This window comes from Argiope bruennichi, chromosome 7 (genome assembly GCF_947563725.1).
Source record: "Argiope bruennichi chromosome 7, qqArgBrue1.1, whole genome shotgun sequence".
In the NCBI taxonomy this organism is placed as follows: Eukaryota; Metazoa; Arthropoda; class Arachnida; order Araneae; family Araneidae; genus Argiope; species Argiope bruennichi.
The window spans coordinates 17,835,570-17,857,118 of NC_079157.1; the positions used below are offsets into that span (position 1 = coordinate 17,835,570).

Sequence of the window (21,549 nt, forward strand, 5' to 3'; positions counted from 1 at the left end):
CTCGTTCAGAAAACGCTTTACTGCAAACCTCACAAACATACGGTTTCTCTTTCGTATGAGTCCTTAAATGTTTCTTCAAATTTCCGCTTCCAGAAAACGTTTTACTGCAAATCTCACAAACATATGGTTTCTCTTTCGTATGCGTCCTTAAATGTGTCTTTGAAATTCCTTTGAGATAAACTTTATCACACACATTACAAACAAATGGTTTCTCTTTAATATGCGTTGAGATTGGTGGCATTACATATTCCTGCGTAGAAAAGACTTTAGTAGACATTTTGCAGAATTCTTTCGTAAGCTTGCATATATTCCAAATTTGAGTGCATTGATTAGAAAATATTTTATATTGTATGATCCACAGATAGACGTTTCTTTCACTAGTTTTAGAATATGCCTCGTTAAAGCATACTTTTTAGAAAATCTTTTGGAACAAAAGTTAGATCCGATGAAAAGTTTTTATCATGTTAAAGCATAAGTATCTGTGAAGTTAAGCAGAAGTATCTATTAGATATGCTGATATTGTGCATGATATATATTTTACAAAAATCGATAATAAATATATTTTTTTAATTTTTCAGAAAACTACTTGTTTTCTTTGCATATACAACATAACTTTTCTTCTCAATCACTGAGTGGATCAGATAGTAAGCCTTGTTGAAAAGTGGAGCGTTAACTGCATATATTTAACCCTAAGCAAGCAGGAATTGTCAAACTTCTATGTATTTAATCTTGCTGATTTATAGGCAATATTTTCGCTCTGTTCGTTAGTTCCATAACCTAAAAAAAGAAAGTTTTATTAATCTTTGCACCTGAAGTTAAACGTTCAAAATTAACAAAATTAAAAGATTAGAAACATTAAATAAAAATATTTTGACAATGTATTACAATTTATAATAATATGCATTGTGTATATAACGCAGTATGCAATATATTTTTAACACCCACCGTATCATGTAATTTATTTTTCATAATGTATATTATACATAAAACATATAGTACATTCACGTTTTCGTTATAAATGTTTGTTAAAAAATGTAATTTTGTATAAATGTGTTATATATTTAGCCCCAAGCGATGGCAACACGCATGGGCGTGAACGTGATGGCGCTCGCTTTTCCCCACTAGAGGGAGGGAGTTAAAAGAAGTTCACGCAATACGAAAAATGAACGCTTTATAATGTTGTGATGTTTTAATTTGTGTAAAAGGCAGTCAGCCTTACTTTTTCCGCATTTTAAGTGTTGTACTCGTCCTAAATGTTGTGCCAGTCCCTTTAATTTTTAATTAAACAATATTTAAAAACGATCAAATTCTCGTCATTATAGGCTTTGAGATTAACACTCAAACCCTCATGGGAGCTCTGGTCGGTTGGAATTTGGCCACTTTATTCAATACCCTAGACAACATTTGAAGGATTCCAAATGTCTTCAAAAAGTTAACGAACGGAAATGACACCAAATTATGAACACGGAGCAAGTATTGAGGATATTTGCAAGTGATGATCGAACCGAAAGTAGTATCTTCTACAACGGCAAACTGTGAGTAAAACTCTTTCATTGATGATTTTATTTGAAAAAAAAAATTGATGCTTAACCTAAAATTTTGATGCAATACAAATTTTTAAATTTGATGAAAATTACAAGTGTAAGAAAATTGAAAAATAATTCATGAAATTATTTAATGAAATTCTATAATTGATGTTGTAGAAACAAATGTTCTTGGAAAAAAAATTTGTTGATGTTAATCGCCTATTTGATATTCCTTTGATGCTGAATTTAATTCTTCTGTTTTCTTCCACGGATATTTGATTTTTGAAGACAATTTTGAATTATTAATTTGAAGACTATCTAACAAATTTTGAATTACTATTTGATGTTGTATTAAAAAATTTGTTTAGAAGAAAATTGCGAATTTATAATTTGAAGATTTCATAACAAATTTGTATTAGTATGTGATGTATTAGTAGATGTATTAGTGTGTGTATGTATGTTAGTAAAATTAGTATGTGATGATTAATTAAAAAGTTTTCTATTAGAATATTTAAAATAATATTGCTGCTTATAATGAGGTTGATGCTTATTTGAATTCATTTCTTAAGATTCCTGGAATGAATATTTTTTGAACGAAATTTCGAATTAATACATTGTAGCAAAATATTATTGTTTCATTTTCTTAAAATTTGTTGATAGCGTATTCTGATTGAATTATTTATTTTGAATGTATAGTAATCACAGTTGTTATAAATTTTTGAATAATTCTGTGAAAATTGTCTAAAAACACAGAATAATGGCTACTCTTAACGATCATCCACAAACTGCAAAGTCCTTAAAGACTAGTAGTAGGAATAACATGAAACTTCTGCATCGTTTCATTTTTAGTGAAGATGGTAATAGACAAAATCGATCAAGATGAAGAAAATTTTCGGAATTTCCAACTCCTTTCAATTTAGAGAAAACAAAACGAAAAGTATTCAAAGATTTCTCCCTTAAAGATTTAATCCCGATTTGTAATATTCTCCATTTAGAATTTTTTACGGATTTGGAAAAATGTTGTGACGTTATCCTTACTAATTTATGTGATCTCACGTTGCTGAAAACAGGAGTTTCTGATTTGAGCACTGACAATGACCTTGAAACGGAGCCAAAACAAAATTCCTGACACTACGGAAGAACTACACTATGAACGATTGATTTAGATGGGCTGACTCAGAAGTTTCCCCTTTCCTTGAATACTTCTGAGAGTTATTCCAAAAAAATTAACAATATTTTTTCTGCTTTTAGCTTGAAAGATATTGTCGAGTTAATAAAATCTTTTTCGTCTCGGGATAACTATAGTGTGGAAACTCATTTCTAATGTTGAAGATATTTTTGACTTATACCAAATAAAAAATCCAATTCACAAGTCATATTTGTGAAGAAATGCTGAATTGGTGCAGCTTTAACTCTAATAAGGCCTATTCGCGGAATTAATAATTGGGAAAAAATGAAAAAACACTTGTTAGAAAAATTTTCTCAGAAAATTAATGGTCTTCAATTACATAATCTGATGCTAGCTAGACGGTTGAAACCTACCGAAACTTTGCAGGAATACTTTTTGGCCATGAGAGATTTGGCATATAAAGGCTCTCTTGATGAGTCGCCCTTAATTGATTATGTCATAAATGGCATTCCTAATTCTTCAAACAACAAAATTATTTTATATGGCTGTAAATCAATTTCTAAATTTAAAGAAAAATTGAAAATTTACGAAAAACTCTTATGTTTCAAAAACTTTTAAACAACATGTAGATAGGAAAAATGATGATCACACACATGATGCATGGCTTGGCCACAAACATGTCACGCAGCTACAACCCACTTGTTACTCATGTGGACTTAAAGGTCACAAAAGTACCTCGTGCACAAATAAAGAACGTGGTAAGGAATGTTATGGATGCAAAAACTTCGGCCATATACATGCTAATTGTCCCAAAAATTCTACCAATTCTATGTCAACATCTAATCGCAACACCTCTACCCCTTCGGATAGAACTGTTCACCCAATTTCTCAATTGGACAAATTTCCGCAAATCCTATGCACATTCCTATAACTCTTACCAAAATTCAATTTACTGCTCTTTGTGAAACCGGTTCACAAGCTACCATAATTAACGACAAAACATATCGAAGCATTGGATCCCCACCATTGTATCCTTCATACATAACATTTTCAGGAATTGGCCGAGACAAAGTACACAGCACTGGATTTTTTCAAGATTTTATTACAATTGAAGACACAATACTCCCTGCAAAATTCATATTGTTAGCGATACTTCAATTCCCCTTGATGCCATTATTGTCATGGATTATCTTTTTGCAACAAACAGAGTTTACATTTGGTAAACAGGGCAGGCCTATGTAACAAGCACACGGATGACACGTTAATTGCTACCGCTAATGTATATGAGGATTCAACATCTGCTGTTGATCTTTCTCACATAATTAATCACAAAATTCGTGACATATTTAAAAACGTAATAGATAATTGCAAACCTCACAAAATTAAGGATATGGAACTTAAAATGACTATTTTATTAAATGATGAAATCCCAGTTGCTCAATGTTCACGTAAACTCCCCTTCGCAGAATAGAAAGTTGTAGAAAACCAAATCCAGGAATGGTTGAATGACGGAATCATTAAACATAGTTGCTCTGACTATGCTTCCCCAATTGTTTTATCTGAAAAGAAAAACGGAGATTATAGGCTCTGTATAGACCAGGGATAACGAACCATTGGTACGCGTGCCGTTGATGGCACACGGCACAATATTTTGGGCACGCCGCCGATCAAAACGGTTTGCATTTCAGTTCAAAATAACAAAGTTCACTATGAAGTATTATGAACAAACGCGAGTGTTTCCATTCTATTTTAAAATGAGCACAGTTATTTGTACGGCTGTTAAAAATTCGCTTGCTGAGAAAGAAATTGATTTGAAAAGAATTGTATCAGTAACTGATAGTGCTCCAAATATAGTGGGCAAAAAAAAAAAAAAAAAAAAAAAAAGTTTCATTAGTTTATTTCAAACAGACGTAGGACATTCGATTTTTGAATTCGAAACTTCACTGCCTTATTCAACAAGTCTTGTGTTCGAAGAGTGATTTAACATCTCTTGATAATGTAATGGCGTTTGTCACAAAAATAATCTTTGTTGGATGAAGTCAACTAGGTGTATAATAATTGACTAATGTATAATAATGTTCGCTGATTGAGCCACGGGAACGTATTTCAAGAATTTGTTGACTGCTTGGAAGAAATCAGACTGTTTATGCAAAAAGAGAGGAAAGTTCAACAATATCCACAGTTGTTGGATGTTATGTGGCTCTCAAAATTTGTTTTTTATAGATATATGTCAACATTTCAATGAATTGAACATAAAGCTTCAAGGCACAAATAAAACAATTATCGTCATGATGGATCTCATTCGCACTTTTGAAGCTGGATTGCATGTTTTATGAACAATATTATTTAAAAAAAACTACAAGTATTTCCTAAATTTGAAAAAAAAATATATTAAAGATTTAGATGTACATAAGAAACCAGACGAAGAAAAAGTTATTGAAGAATTTATTTCCGTAATTGATTCGCCAATCAAGGAAATTTCACTTGCTAGGTACAAAATTTAAGATAATGACAGATTGTGATACATTCCAAAAAACAATGAATAAAAAAGATCTACCTCCAAAAATTGCTCGATGGGCGTTGATGCTTGAAGAATTTAATTATGAAGTTTGTCACAGGCCAGGTAAACAGATTAAACATATGGATGCCCTTAGTCGTTATCCTGTTCTTGTGATCTCTCCAAATAATGTCACACAAAAGATCAAAATTGTCCAAGAAAACGATAAATTTATTTCTGAAATGTAAAACATGATGAGCACCCAACCAATTGCCGATTATTTTCTTACACATGACATTTTATACAAATTACACAAAGGTAGCGAACTTTGGGTGGTTCCACAAATGATGTAGACAGAAATAATCAAGAATGCACACTCACAAGGTCATTTTGCGTCTCAAAAAACTGAAGCAATTGTTTCTCGAGACTTTTACATCCCTAACCTTACAAAGCTTACCGAAGAAATTATTTCTGATTGTATACCTTGCATACTCTCCTCTAGAAAAAGCGGTAAACAAGAAGGACTGCTTCATCCTATTCCGAAAGGTGATAAACCCCTTGATTGTTATCATTGTGATTTTTTAGGATCCTTACCATCCCCTAAAAAGTGTTATAAATATATTTTTACTGTTATTGATGCTTTTTCAAAATTTGTATGGATTTATCCAGTTAAATCTCCTTCAACTAAAGATGCTTTGGACAAATGGATATTACAACAGACCACATTTGGAAACCCTTTGAAAATAATTACTGATAAAGGCAGTTCTTTTACTTCAATGGAATTTCAAAATTTTTGTGAAGAACAGTCAAATTGAACATATTCAAATCACTATCGGAGTGCCACGTGGCAACGGACAGGTTGAAAGGTTCCACGGTACATTAATTCCTGTTCTAACCAAATTGTCTATTAATAAACCGGACAAATGGTTTAAATATGTACCACGGTTACAACGAGTTTTAAACAGCACTACAACACGTAGTACAAAATTTACACCTTTTGAACTTTTAATTGTATTCAAATGAAACAAAAAGAGGATATCGAGATCAAAACCCTACTTGAAAAGGAACATTATGAACACATTATTCATGACAAAGAAAAATTACGTGTCGAAGCCAAAGGAAACATCTTGAATATACAGCAGGAAAATAAACATCAATACAATAAAAGACGTAAACCTGCCTGTAAATATAAGCTCAGCGACACGGTGGCTCTACAGCGTACTCAATTTGGTACCGGTCTAAAGTTGCGCCCAAGATATTTTGAACATTACAAAATTATTAAGATCAATCCTAACGATCGATATGATGTCAAGAAGATAGGAGTTCACGAAAGTCCGATCATAACGTCAACTGCTACGGATAAAATGAAGAAATGGTGCTCAGTTTAAGCATTCACCATTAAAAATTTTTTTTAAAAATCTTTTTCCTTTTTCTGCTCTTTTTTTTTTTTTTTTCTTTTTCCATTTCAGCATTGTTGCCTACATATCTTCAACTCAGCCGTGGACGTCTGGCATGCAGAACGGCCGTGTGGGATAGATTTAGCTGCAAGTGATGGCAACACGCACGTGATGGTGCTCGCTTTTCCCCACCAGAGGGAGAGAGTTGGAAAAACTTCACGCAGTACGAAAAATGAACGCTTTATGATGTTGTGATGTTTTAATTTGTGTAAAAGGCAGCCAGCCTTACTTTTTCATTATTTTAAGTGTTGTGCTCATCCTAAATATTGTGTCAGTCCCTTTAATTATTAATTTAAAAAATATTTAAAACGATCAAATTCTTGTCATTATTGGTTCTGAGATTAACACTCAAACCCACATAAATATAGAAAAAAAATTCAATCGAATCTCACATCAAGAAATCAATTCTCATAGAATATTTTACTAACAATTCGCTTTAAATATGTTAAAAGTAGGTTATACATTTAATTGAATTATTTTAAATGTTAAACTATCGAATTTTAAGCTAAAGTAAAGAAATTTGTTGTAGAATTACATTCTGTTGAGATATTCCTGAAAAATAGCTGAGTTTAATGTAGTACGCCTTCTGTATGTGGTCTAGATTATGAAGAATTTATATTTATAAGGAATCAACTATGTTATATAGCGATTGTATGTAAAAACTGACTTCAAGACAATCGTATTTCGCAGCTTTATCCAAATCGAAAATCTATGAAGCAAACAAGGAAACTTGTTACACAGAAGTAATCTAGCTATTAAAACGCAATTAATGAAATAATAATTCACATCACAGCAGCTGAGAACTAAAAACATTGATGAACTAAAAGGGGCGACATTCCAAATTCGTAATTGGTGCTAAAGATTACCCAAATAAGAATTAACTGTCATAAGTAAGACTTTTTGCTTATGTCATTATTTCTATGTTTCCTTTTTACTTCTTTAACACTGTTTTTCCAATACAAACATCCAATTACAAAAATTATTTTATAAATTTCTTGTTTAAACGATCTTGAAATTGATGCACAACTTATGAGTCAACAAATATCAAAAATGCGGGGAGTTTTACCCCCAAAAAAGGTTCCCACAATTTTGGCCATTAAATATTTAGTCACATTTATGAAGCCAACGGCATTGAGATAGCTCCTTTTACATTACTTAAAAAAAATTTTGTTCTCATATATATGAAAATTACGTAATTTATTGCATATATTTTTCTCTAAAACAACTATTTCCATTATTCTTGCTTCTAAAGAATTAAAATTCACATACCTTTATACAAAATTACCATGATTTACATGCTGCGTACGTCAGTCTCCTCGCACCACTTCAGGTAACAACTGTAAAAAAATTTTAGAACATAGTAAGACAACAGGCCCCTGCAAAGGTGCTTACCACCGTAGATAAAGGAATCAAATTGCAGAACTTTTTAATTTTTTTATACATAATATTAAAATTTTTTATACATTATCAATTTTGCCTTTTTAATATTCATAATAATTATTTTTTATTATATGATCCTTATAGTTAAACTAGAAAAGTTAATCTTGCTTTATTAATTCAAATTACGCACATATCAAGATTAAATTAATAAGAATCGTTAGGTTTCAATAACAAATTTAAAAATTAACAAGAATTAATAGAAAAATCCACACGTAATATACTGGTTTACATGGTAAAAATTAGTGAAAAGAAAATCTTCTGCAACATATAGTCCGTCAAAAAAGTATCCAAGTACTTCTTATTGTTCGTAATCTATAAAGGCGAAATTCAAAACCTGTCATTCAACTTGGAATATGCCATCTTTAAAAATATTTAAAATGTTTTTATATTCATCTATATATTTACATTTGCAAACTCTTCAAATTTTCCTATTCCAATCTTCAGTTTTTCGTCTTTTAAATGATTCTGAATAATGAGAAATTCCCAGATATAAATTTTTAAGCATCTTCCATCATAATCGGAAGTATACAAGAAAAAAAAGATTTAGATTGTTCCAATGCATGTAGGCGAAGCAATTAGTTATAAGTATTGTAACATTGTTCTAAGAAAATTTCATGTTTTTTTAAAGGTTCACTGTTAGGAAAGATAATAATGACTAAATACCAATTCGAAAATTATGTTTATATTTGCATATTTATTGCAAAATAATAAATTTCAATATATTTTCGAATCATGTTGTTTAAAATAGTAAAAAATTTGGGAAAGTTTAGCAATTAATATGAATAAAAAATTTTTTATTCAATTATTTTTCCTTGTAAAGGCTGAATAATAAAGACAACTGCTTATTTCCTAAAACATTCCTTTATAACTGAAATATAAATAATATAATGCTACCGATTTGTGCATTCAAGCTCCTACAAAATGATTCTTTAAATTATTCTTCAGAATTTTTTTAATATTTGATCACATTTTACCGGAAAGAATATTAATAAAACCAATAAATTTATTAAAATAATATTTTTTAAAGTCTAGTACAGCATTATCCAAATTCAAAAAGTTGCTTTTGTATTTTTGTTAATATTTTATTCATTCATCCTTTCAACACTATACATTCAACATTTTGTACAGAATTTTGCTTCTGAATGTTTTTCTCCCATCAATTAAAAACATCATAAATCATTTTTTATAACTGTAGCTGGCTTCCATTTGTCCCAAATAAAATTTCACTTTGGCGGGAAAGTTAGTTTTTAATTAATAATTAAAATTCTAATTAAAATTTCAAAAAAAGGGATCCCAGGTGCCCCCCATTCCCGACCTCTAAGGTACACATGTACCAAATTTGGTAGCTGTATGTCAAATGACCTGGCCTGTAGAGCACCAACACACACACATTATTATAAGTATATAGATTAAGAATCAATTGAAAGTTTTTCTATTTGTTTAGAGAAAAATATGATTTGATTAATTTATTGTTATATATATTTCAGCGACAATATGCATTTTACGTAATATTTTTTAAACATTTCAAGTTTAAAAATATTTGGGTATTTGGTGCTATTAAATACTTAGATCTGTTAATGTAATTATAAGAAATATTTATACACATGAAATTGATGATTTGATCTCATCAATGAAAAATAAATTTTTATATTAAGATGCATATATCTCAGTTGTATAATTGAAATGAACTATGTTAAATTCCAATGAAATGACATTTGAATTTATTTTAAGTTATTCATATTATCATTTTACAGAAAAAATTAAAAGATAATATTAAAGAGTTTTGAATACATGTATATTTAGCCTTGATAACTGCATCATTCAAACATTTCATGTTTCATTTGACTATCACATTATTAAATTATTGTTAAATCAGTTATTATTCAATTAATGCTTATGAAACAGTTAACGCTTATCCTGCAATAAGAATGCATTTTAGTTCAAACACAATTTGATGATTCTTTTTACCTTTTTTTTTAAATTTTTGAATTCAGTCTTTTTAAATAAATTTATTAAAATGAGAGTCTAATTAATGCCTAATGAGAACAAAAGTTAATAATTACTATGTAATCTTAATTTGCTTATGATTTAATAATTGGAAATATATATAATTGTTTATTGAAAAATATTTTTGAAAATGTTCTATATTAAAAGAATTCTGAAAAACTAAGAATTTGAAATAACATTTATTTTCCTGATCAAAACATGGTTCCTTTTTCTTTAAAATTTTACTAAACTTTTGTTGTATATGAAATATATATATATATATATATATATATATATATATATATATATATATATATATATATATATATATATATATATATATATATATATATATATATATATGTAACTGAAATGTTATGATTTGAAATGTAAATACAAATTTTTATTAATAAAATAATTTTTAATATTTTTATTTGCTGACAAAATGTGTAAATCATTAAGATTAATATTTAGAATTCTAAAATATTAAGATATAATAAGAATTTGTAATTGTAAAATCAAGCACATCTAAATAACTAGTGTTAGTTGAAGAAAATATAAAGGCCAAAAACCGTAATTTTGTTCATCAAAGTTTAATATAGAAATATAGCCAATAAAAAAATTATATATTAAAATTTAAAACTTAACTTCATTATATATTAGCTGCTTTTGCCAACAAGGCTGGTTTTCAGGATATTGGTTCTATTTAATTTGAATTATGTCCCAAATTTGATACTATAAATCAAACGATCTGGTCTAAAGAGAGTCAATACACATGCATTCATCTTTATTATTATTAGAGTAGAGATTATTCTTTAAAAAAATGGATCAAAAATTATACATTTTGTGCTTCCCCCTTTCCTGACAGTAAAATAATTTATTATGTAAGTTAAAACAGTATATAAATATACACATTAAAAGGAAAAAAAAAAATATTTAGTAAATAAAAATCAAATGATAATTAGTTGCATATTATAAAAGAACCAATAAAAAAGGAATTTTTATGATATTAGAGGTGATTTTTTTTTTTTTTAATTTAAGAATCTAAACAATACCTTATTTAAAGATTTATATTAGCACGTGTTTTGCTACTTGAAATGTAGAAGTAAGATTTCAAAGAAGAATGGCAAAAAAATCACCACTCCTATTCAAATTATGTTAACAACTTCAATTAAGATAAAAATTAGTATTTATGTAGATTTATTTAATTGCTCAATATCCATTGTTTATAAATTTAAATCTGTCGTAGTAATAAGTTTCAGGGTCAAAATTTAAAAACATCCCTCTGGGATTTTAATGTCCAGAAATATATTTACTGTGAACAAATTATTCCCTCCTTTAAAATGCATTATACAAAAATAAGGAAATATTAAAAATTTTATTTTAAAAAGATTCATTCTTTTTAATATTTGCTTATTTCTATATAATGTCATTAAATTTTAGATGTACAACAGTAATTTAATTGGTGTAGCATGAAATAAAAAAGGTGAAATATTACGAGAAAATTTCTGAATACTTTATTAAAATAACAAATATTTTAGAAAATATATTTTCATAAACACATCTATTGAAAACTGTCTTGTAAAACTGTTTATATTTGTGACATAAAATTTTAATAAAATCCCTAAGAAATTAGATTACATATATATATATATATTTACTCATTTATTTATAATTTCTTTCAACACTCAGGATGAGAAACCCTGTTAAAAAATACAAAACATTAAAAATAGTAATTTTTGTATACAGCAAAGGCAATGGTAGTAATAATGATGAGAATAATCTTAATTGCATTGTATACATAAAACACTTTTGATGAGAATTTTCAGAAGTATACAAGAATATATTTATCATACAAGTTTGTGAATTCCATTACTGAGTGATTTTAGAAATTTCAGGGGAAAAAATGTGAACAAATAATTTATTTTTAAATTATCTCATTTCTTATTTCTCAGAGACACAGTAAAAAAGTTAATGGCTCAGTAGCCATAACAGTATATAATAAATTTGTAAATAAAATGTTTTTACTGTTATTTTTAAAATTCTTAATTAAACTCCTTACCAGATCAATTTCAGAAGAAACTGCATGGCATCAAAAATATATAGGAAAATAATAATAACTGAGAGTTGCATATGAAACAAGTTTGAGGTTTTAAAATCCTTGGAAATATAGTTTTATTGCATTTCTCTTAATTTTCTCCATAGATATAGAATGTACATTTCTCAAATAGGTTTGAAAATTGAATTATTTTCCTGTTTTGAAGTACTTATAGATATGAACAATTATTTTCACTTGGCATGAAGTAAGGTCTCTGTCAGATCCAGAATTACCTTATGTCATTTTCAAATTAATACCATTGACAATGTGTTTCCTGAAATAGATATGAGGGTAATTGAAGATGCCTCATGCAAGGAAGGGAGCAATGATATTAGTTTGTCTTTTTTAATATGACATTTTTGAAATGGGCCAACATTTTCAAAAAGAAACCTTTTTTTTCTCTCTTGTATAAGCATTCTTATTTTGGCCAGGCTAGTATATGGGTCTGACATCTTTGCAATAAAAAAATGACAGTACTTTATAAAATGCAATTGGAGCAATATTTTGTGTAAGTATTTAAAATAAATTATTGAATCTATGAATAGAAATCTTTTTAATTAAATCAATGTCAATTTGATGCCAGTTAATTGATACTGATAATCTGATGTTAAATAATTACATATTTTGTTTTTTATTATGTACAAGTTCAGATTTTTTAATGTTGGCTCCAAAGAGATATTTAAAACAGATTGTAAGTGAAACTGGTAATGCAAAATATCACGAGTATATATATTGTAAATAAAGTAAAAGTATGTAAATTAAACACAGCAAATATTTTAATAAATTTGATGCTGAAGTTATGAGTAGAATGGTCGTGAAATATTAAGTTACAGAATTGTGTTAAAATGCTTTTTTATACAAAATAAAATTTCCTATGTATGAAATCTACAATGGATTAATTCCTATCGTAATACAAGCATAAATAGCATTAATATATAAAAATGATCGTGACTAAACATACCAAATATTATTATGACTTGTAATTTAAAAGTCTATAAATACAGTAAATTTATTCAGTAGACAGATTACAACAGAGTTATAGCAACTCCATTTCTCTATTCTAAAATTAAATATGCTTTGATATTTATGCAAAGCAGAATATTTATACAAAGATGTGTATTTTAAAAATTATTGAATTTTAACTACTTTATTCATACCAGAAATCTGATTATTTTATTGAACTTGATACTGTCTAAAAGTTTTACATTTTTCAATTTCTTACCAATATATATATGTACTATTATTTGTTGTGAAGCATGATGCAGTTTGAAGACAGTGAAGATACTTTTAATTTTGTGATGTCGTTTTATTTCATTTTAAAGAAGCAAGCATATGTACAAGCAATGAGCACACAGAACAACACAGAGAGGAATGAGGAAAAAGCTTAGTAGGGGAAACATAGAGAGATTTTAAAAAAGAATTTGCTTGATCAGCGGTATGTTATCTCTTCATGCGTAGTGTGGGAAAGTTAGATTTTAGTTGATTCAACAATTTAACAAAGCTTCTCTTGAATTAATTAAGTAGAGACAGTGGAATTGGATCACGAAATAAGAGAATATTTTAGAATGAAGTTACTATGGGCTAAATTAAGATAAAATCTTGAAAAATAATTAAATTTAAATTAGAGTTAAAATATCATTACATATATATATAACTGATCTTTTTAATAATTTCATTGTATAAGAGAAGTTGGCATTTGAATTAAATCAGTCACACACCAAAAATATGTGCAGTCAAATTTTAACAATGGAGCATGATTTATTATATGTACACACAAATAAATTTTCATTTCATGATATGATGGAAATCAATTAATAATCATTAAATATAAATCTTTATATTAATGAAGTACGATTTGTCTTTAAAAAATCCTCAGATATCATGAAATACATAAGGTATATTATTATATGAATATTTTCTTTCCGAACGTATAAACATTTGCAGTGCTTTTGTTATTCATAACTGTTACAGAAAAACAAGATCCATAATTTTAAACATGCATTACCATTCAATATAAAGGATTATTTAATAAACAATTTTATTTTTTATTTATAACAAATGAAAAAAAGGAGTTCTTAAAAAATTTTACAAGGGAAGAATCCAATAATAAAAGGCCATTAGGCTTCAGTAAGGGGGAAAGAAAAAAAAAAAAAACCTTGGATACATTCCATAATAATATTTTATAAACAAATACAGTTTTAAAATCTTAAGAAATCAAAAGTAAGGTTTTTTACTCACTGAATGCAAGACATACATTCAATTCCCAGTTTGATGTAGAATTTATTTACACAACTGACGATAATCTTTTATATCAATTATCAATGAAATGCTTTTTATAAATCATAGAAATAGTTGTGTATTAAATTTATTATCAACATATGTAAACTTCCTAAAAATATATGGGACAATATTTCAGGTACATAAAGTAGGGACTTTCTACATATAACTCACATGCTTAATGATCTGGGGGAAAAAAATCACATGAAAAATTTCATAAGAAGTTATATTATTAATACAGATCAATATTAGTTAGAACTAACATTTAATCCTATATCTGCTTAAATGACATGGACAGTTACACAAACAGAAATATGTGATGAGTCATACAAGATTCAGACTATTTAAATCGTGTGTACAGCTTGCAATTCTAACATCCATATAATCACAAAATAATTATATTTGTAATTGATTGAGATTTGAATTTGAATTGTTTTCAAATTTCAAAATGAAAATATTTCAAATCACTAATACTAAATTATTAAGGCTTCTTATAATGGATTGTATGCATTTACAAAATATAAATATGAATCGAAAGTACATTCAAAATATTTTCACTTCAAACAACAATCATATTTAAACCTAATCAAAAAATAGGTTCAAAGTAATTTTTCAGATGTCAATAAATAATGGACCCAACTATCTCGCTCTTAAGGTGTAAGGTGATAGGCATAATAAGCTAAAGCTACTATTCTGAAGAATTTCCCCTCACAACTTTTTCCCTTCATTTTCCCTCAGAGCAAGATTTTTGTAGCATCTCCTAGACACTTCTTTATCCAGATGGGCAAACACCATCTACTCTTTTGTGGAAAGTTTTCTGTTTATGCCTGCAAGCAAGATTTTCTTCATTGTGAGCTGTTTTCAGCCAAGATTACTAGTGTCTCAATCGCAACATTTATCCCTATGGGATGAGCGAGTCCATCACAAACCGTACTTTTCACAAATAAGAACGTTTGAGCAAGAGGGACACCTGGGATAAGTGTAGTAGTTTTTTAAATGTTGAGTTGTAGCTCAATACATATACAGCAGTTTTCCTGGTTCAGTTGAATCGTATTTCGTTGAGCATACGGAAAAATGTTGTAATGTATGTAAATGTGTTTATTGTTTTTTTTTTGTTGTTGTTAAAAACAGTTTTGCTATCTAGTGAGTGAGAAAAATGAATCTTAAATTTCTCTTTATTAATGTCTATTTTTTAAATCGCAATTTCTTGTCTCCGTAACTGATGTTTTTGCAGTTTACAAATTTTTTCCTGTGATGCATTTCATAAACAGATCATATAAATTTTTTAGAAATGCATAAGTTACATTATGAATGAAGAGGTAATTTGATATCATTACTCAAGTTTCATAATATGTAACATAAAAAAAAACAATAAATTAAGTAAATGCATGCTAAATTCTTGTAAATTGCACAACTTATAATTTTTAAATAACTTAAAATGATTAACTAACAGAAATTCATATCTGTAGTCATAATTAAATAACTTACTGATTTTAAATAACACACTTTATAAGTAAAAGACATAAAACAAAAACTTAATGATCTAAGTCATCTTTATTTTTTAAAAATAAGCAAAACAACATTAACATAAATTTAGAAAAATGATTTTTTAAGTGCTAACTGTAAAAATAATTTGATATCACAATTAACTACTCAGAAAAATTTAGATATTCTCTTTATTTTCAATTATTTAGTCTTCGGTTTATTTCTAACTTAAATCAAGCTGATTGAACAAAACATAAAAGATAAACAATCATTCATATTACAGTGATGAAATTAATTCATTAGTGTTTAGGAACGAATACAAATTTTGTTGTGGCAATGTATTCTGTAAATAAAAAAGGTTGCAAAGTTAATGAAAGAAGATATTAGCCTAATATAAAAGTTGCAAAAATTACAGATTTTAACTTTATATTTGTTACAAAAAAAATTTGTGGATTACAGTTATTTAATCATTAAATAATCTACTGCGTTGTGTACAAAACATTATTTTTTAAATCTTGTATTAGTGAATTTTTGACAATATACTCAGTTTAATCACAATAATAAAACAGGTAGGAAGCACCTAACCAGGGATGAGGGATGGGAAAATACTCAGGGATATATAGCCAAAAACTGGATATTTTGCCAAAAAAAAAAAAAAAAAAAAAAAAAAAAATAGAAAGCAGATAGAAAATGAAACATCAACAGAGTTTTATAAATATCCTTCAAAAAGTATTTTACACATATAGTGTGTTTATGTTCTTTTGAATTTAAATTTTAAGTTATGCTTTAATTTAAACTTTCATCTGTAAAAGTAGAATTAAAGTGTTTTCCCTTTAAAATTGCAAATGAGTTTTTTATTTAGATTTCAACTATGACATTTACATTAAATTTATGAGAAAAAAAGTAAATTAAAGTTCATGATCCAGATGAATCGCGCCTATCAAAAAACTGCAAAAAAAGGGAGGGCGAGTCTACTAGGGTAAATTACAACGCATTCAGCTACAAAGTAATTTACAGTCCTTGGTGTTGAAATCTTGTCCCAAAAATACTTTTCTTGAAACAAGGGTGTTTGTGGGACCCCAAAAAATCCCCGGAAACTTTTACGGACTTACTACCGGCATTTTAGAGTTTCGAGAAGGGGGGGGGGAAATGAAAAATTACAATTATGAAGTACTAAATGACCTAATTATAAAAGTTCAATGAATTACTTTTTTTTTGCAAAATTAATAGCCATAAATTTTCAAACATATAAACTACTACATTTTATGCAAATATTTTAAATTACCTGAATTAATTCTTTTAAAAAAAATTATCTAATTTCTGCTTCTTTTTTTTTATTTTCTGATGTTTGTGGGCTTGTCTTTCTTTTGTGGTGAACTTCATAATTGCAGGAAGGTTGACTTTTATTTTCCTCATTTACAGTTGAAGAAATTTCCTCGAGAACTGCACATGCAGAGGTAGAAGCAGTTTGCTTTTCTGCTAATGTAGAAGGTTTTTCAGAGACTTTTATAGGTGACTCATCTGAAATACATGTTTTTAAGTCCTCTTGATATGTTTTCCAACTTCTGTTCATATTCAGTAAGAGATCTTTGTGAATTGGATCAGTCATTGGATTTTTTGAGCCATATTTTTCACTTGAGGTTTCTTTAGAAGCCATTAAATCATATTTAATAGTCTGCACTGCATCTAGGGAATCAATCTTAAGAGAGGTTCTATAGTCAGTGACAAGTGTATCCATTAAGTTGAATGCACTTTCCACTAATGGGCTATGGAAGCAGCTAAGGCAGGCTTTGACCAATTTAGCCAATGTAGGATACTTATAATCATTTGTGAAATCATCTTTTAAATTAAAAACTTTAGACCAATATTTATCAATTATACACTTGACTTGATTTCCACTTTCATCAGATGTGTAGAGCATTTCTTTGGTGATATCAATATCACTCTGGTATAACCTTATTTCAGCTTCTACTTTTGACTTTTCATTATCACTAAAAATATGGGACATAAAAGATGATAATTTTTCAAAAGCTAATATTGTACTGGTTTTACCTCTTAGCTCTGGATCTAATGCTGTAAAACTAATTAGATATGAATTTTTAAGGGGTAATTTCTGTTTCATATGCTGAAATTTCAAAGTGAAATTCTCTTGCGTACATAAATAAAAAAATATTTCAATAAGCGAAACGAAAAATTTACACGCGCATCAATAAATGAAACGAAAATTTTACACAGCAGAGAAAAAAAAGTTGCGAAGCGATCAATAACAAATAGCTAATACAGCGAAAAATCCCCCTTCTCTACTTATTGGCGCCACGCCAGGAGAGATAAGACCTTTGAACCCAGAGTCACGTTATCGCACACTGGTTGAACGAAGTCTCTCCCTTTTTTTTTCTGCCGCGCCTACTTGCCGAAAAGAATCCAGAAGAGAATGTCCGAGAACCGGGGGAATGAGTCATAACTCGCAATAAGGAAAGAACAAAAAAGAAGTTTTTTCCCGCTTTTCACGCATTATCACTGCCTTTGGAGAAAGAAAGGAAAAGTTTTCACCACACACACTGACCTTGCGTTTTCTGCTTTGAAAGCAAACAAAATTACCCAGATCAAAATAAATAATTCATTATTATTCCTACTTCCTTTTGAACGACGATCCCCGGAATTTCCGGGTATCGAAGTTCAAAATCCCCGGAATTCCGGGGTTTCCCCGGAGCACAAACACCCCTGTTGAAAGTAGTATAAATGAATATACTTTCAGAAAAATTAACATTTTAAAAACTTAGAACTTAACTTATCAACAATGCTTGGTAATGTGAAGGATGAAGATTTTTTTCAAGCTTATGCTCCTGAAACAAAGTTCATAACTTGTGGCTGGTTTAAAAATTTTTTATATTCGATTATTAAAAAAATTCTGTTTGAATTTATTAAAAAAATACTGTCTGATGATTTGATGTATTAAAAAAAAACGAATTATAAACAATGACCGTGGTAATATTTTTATTAAGATTAAAATAAGACTTAATTGCTTGATTTTTCTTGTTCTTATGTTTTTGCCCAAACCCACTTTTGGCTAAGTTAATTTACTCTTCACTCTCATTTTCATTTCCAAGTAATTTTGTTAACGTTTCGAACTTGTTAAATTTCTCATCTGATTTAAATGTTATTGAAGACAAATGTCGTTCCCAAACACGACTTGACCAAAGGGTATATCATGGATGCATATTTAACACTTGTTACACCCAGCATCTGCAAAGATCTTAGCTGAGTTTCTATTCTACCATACAATTTAATTAGCGGAAGTTTATGTTCATTATTTAATACCAAGCTCAAAAGTTCCCTTACATAGATCTCCATCAAGACATCCTCTCTTCCGAAATGCGCTTTTAACCATTCGATGGCTTAAACATAGTTTACAGCCTACTCAACTACCTCTCTAGCTCTTGAACCTTTAAGGGTTGACTGTATCAAGTACTGATATTTATCTTCATTCGAAATATCAGAATCTGAATCTATTTTTTTAAATAATCCCCAGAAAGATAACCAGTTCTTTAAAGTGCCATCAAATTTTTACAATTTAATCTTGGAGAAATTAAAATTTCTTTTTTCACTAACTGAAGGTGCATCAATTTCGCTGTCAGATCTATTTATGCAGCGTTCTAATTTCATTTTAAGATATATTAATTTATCTTCATGAGATTCGGAACTTTCGACTTCGTCACATATGCTTCTCTCGGTACACGTACGATCCCTCTTGATTAAATCAAATATATCTTTATCAACGTTTTGAATTTTCAAATATTTCTCTGTTAACTGACTCGGGTTACTAACATACAAATCTGAATCATCTGCTTTCGTTTTCAAAAATAATTCCAATTTTTCAGTAAATTTAGTAAAACAGCCAAGTAAGAGCCTCTCAGTTTAATTAATGTTTCTATTTTTAAGGTTAATATACTAACTGAAATGCTAATAAAACTGTCAATAGATACTCAATACAACATACAGTCTTATTTTCAAGAATAAAATGTAATATTCAATTCAATAAATTCTATTCATAAAGAAATACACAATTCATAATTAACAGAATCGAATAAATTTAACCATTCTTGATCATTATTAAATCCTCTAAAATTGTATCAAACTACTCTAATCCAAATTATATCAAATATATTCAGCAACTTTATTAATAGAGCAATTTCTTAAGTAATATCGTTTTTAAAATACTCTCTTCTATTTCATCAATGTTCGCTTACTGTTTAAATCCAAAGAGGATATATATTCTCATTAGATATTCAAAATATTCGTATAATTTTCTTTCAATATATTTCAAATGTTTATTTAATGAGCCAGATAAATATTTAAATAGCAAGAGTTCCAACTAAATCCTTTTTCCAGTTATCGAAACATATATTATGACTCAATGCCAGCGTCCCTGTAAGGACGCCAAATTACGTGGCAATCGAAAACTGAGGAGCAATGATAATAAACAGGGATTAGTCACTTCGCCTGCAATCGCTCTTTTCGCGCTAATATGAAGTCACATCGAACGTACGAATCGACATTAATGCGAGTTGCTATTAAATTAAATCAATCAGTCATCAACACTGAAGAGAACCAATCTAAAAAAACTAAGACATTTAGTTAGTTGAAATAATTTACAGAATTATACACAGGATTTTTATTATAAGCATCTGATACGGAGTTGTAACACCACATATCGCCAAAAAAAGTTCCAAATTTGTTTTTAGAAATTCCAGGAGTTGAGTTGAGAAGTGGAAGTGCTTTTCGTGACTGGGCTCCCACAATCCCGAACCCAGTGCATAGCATTCATCCCCTCCCCCAGATGGTCGGCCCTGCAGGTTAGGTGGTATTTATTTGAAATATATATATATATATATATATATTCTATTTATTGACCAAATAAAACCTTTACCAAATAAAAACGATATAATTTTTTTTCAATAAAAGTAGTTTATACATGATACCATTTGTTATGTAAAAATATGTTATTAGTCAATTCACTAAATATTATAATCATTTAAAAAACAAAATTCCTCTTACCCACTCACTGCGCTATAGAAGTATTTTAAAATAAATATTTTAAATAAAGGAATTTTTTTTGTTCCTTTTTTTTAATGCATTAGCGAGTTAATTTGTTTGCCAAACGGGCAGTAATAGTCAAACCTAACAGTTGGCTCACGTGATTTAGACAACCAATAAATGTTAAGATTCTTAGATCTATGCTTGTGGGACAGACGCTTGTGTTCCAAACAATTCCATGTGATCGACGCCGGTTTTTTTTTCTTCTTTAAGTCCATGCTTTCAATTAAGCAGTTAAAATAAGCGTGTTTTGTGCTTATATTTTTCTTAGAATTTCAAATTGGAAGTAATTTTTTTTTTAATATTGCTATGGCGTTAGCTAGCAAACTGTTAGATTTATTGAATTGCAATATTCGATTTAATACTCTTGAAGGAGAATATGAAGGACTTCTCAGGAAAGTTATTCCTGCAGCTGAACTTGTCGTTGTTGGAAAAGTTATTTTATTACCCGATCGCCGAATGGGTACCTTAAACTTCGGATTTTCCGAATTGTCAAATATCAGAATTATCAGTCAACCTGATAGTCTGAAAGAACGAGATGTTGGAAAAAAGGATATTTT

General features: G+C 28.7%; 1 long non-coding RNA gene across 2 annotated transcripts; it reads right to left on the reverse strand.

Annotated features, from left to right (window-relative positions):
• Positions 1-6: 6 nt before the first annotated feature.
• LOC129976092 (uncharacterized) lies at positions 7-20,615 on the reverse strand. Of its 2 annotated transcripts, XR_008785086.1 has the most exons (4): positions 20,391-20,615; positions 7,879-7,946; positions 5,213-5,389; positions 7-777 (listed from the first exon to the last, which is right to left on the reverse strand). It is a non-coding gene; the product is annotated as an uncharacterized LOC129976092 (long non-coding RNA). The 2 variants fall into 2 exon arrangements; XR_008785085.1 differs by lacking the exon at positions 5,213-5,389.
• Positions 20,616-21,549: the final 934 nt, after the last annotated feature.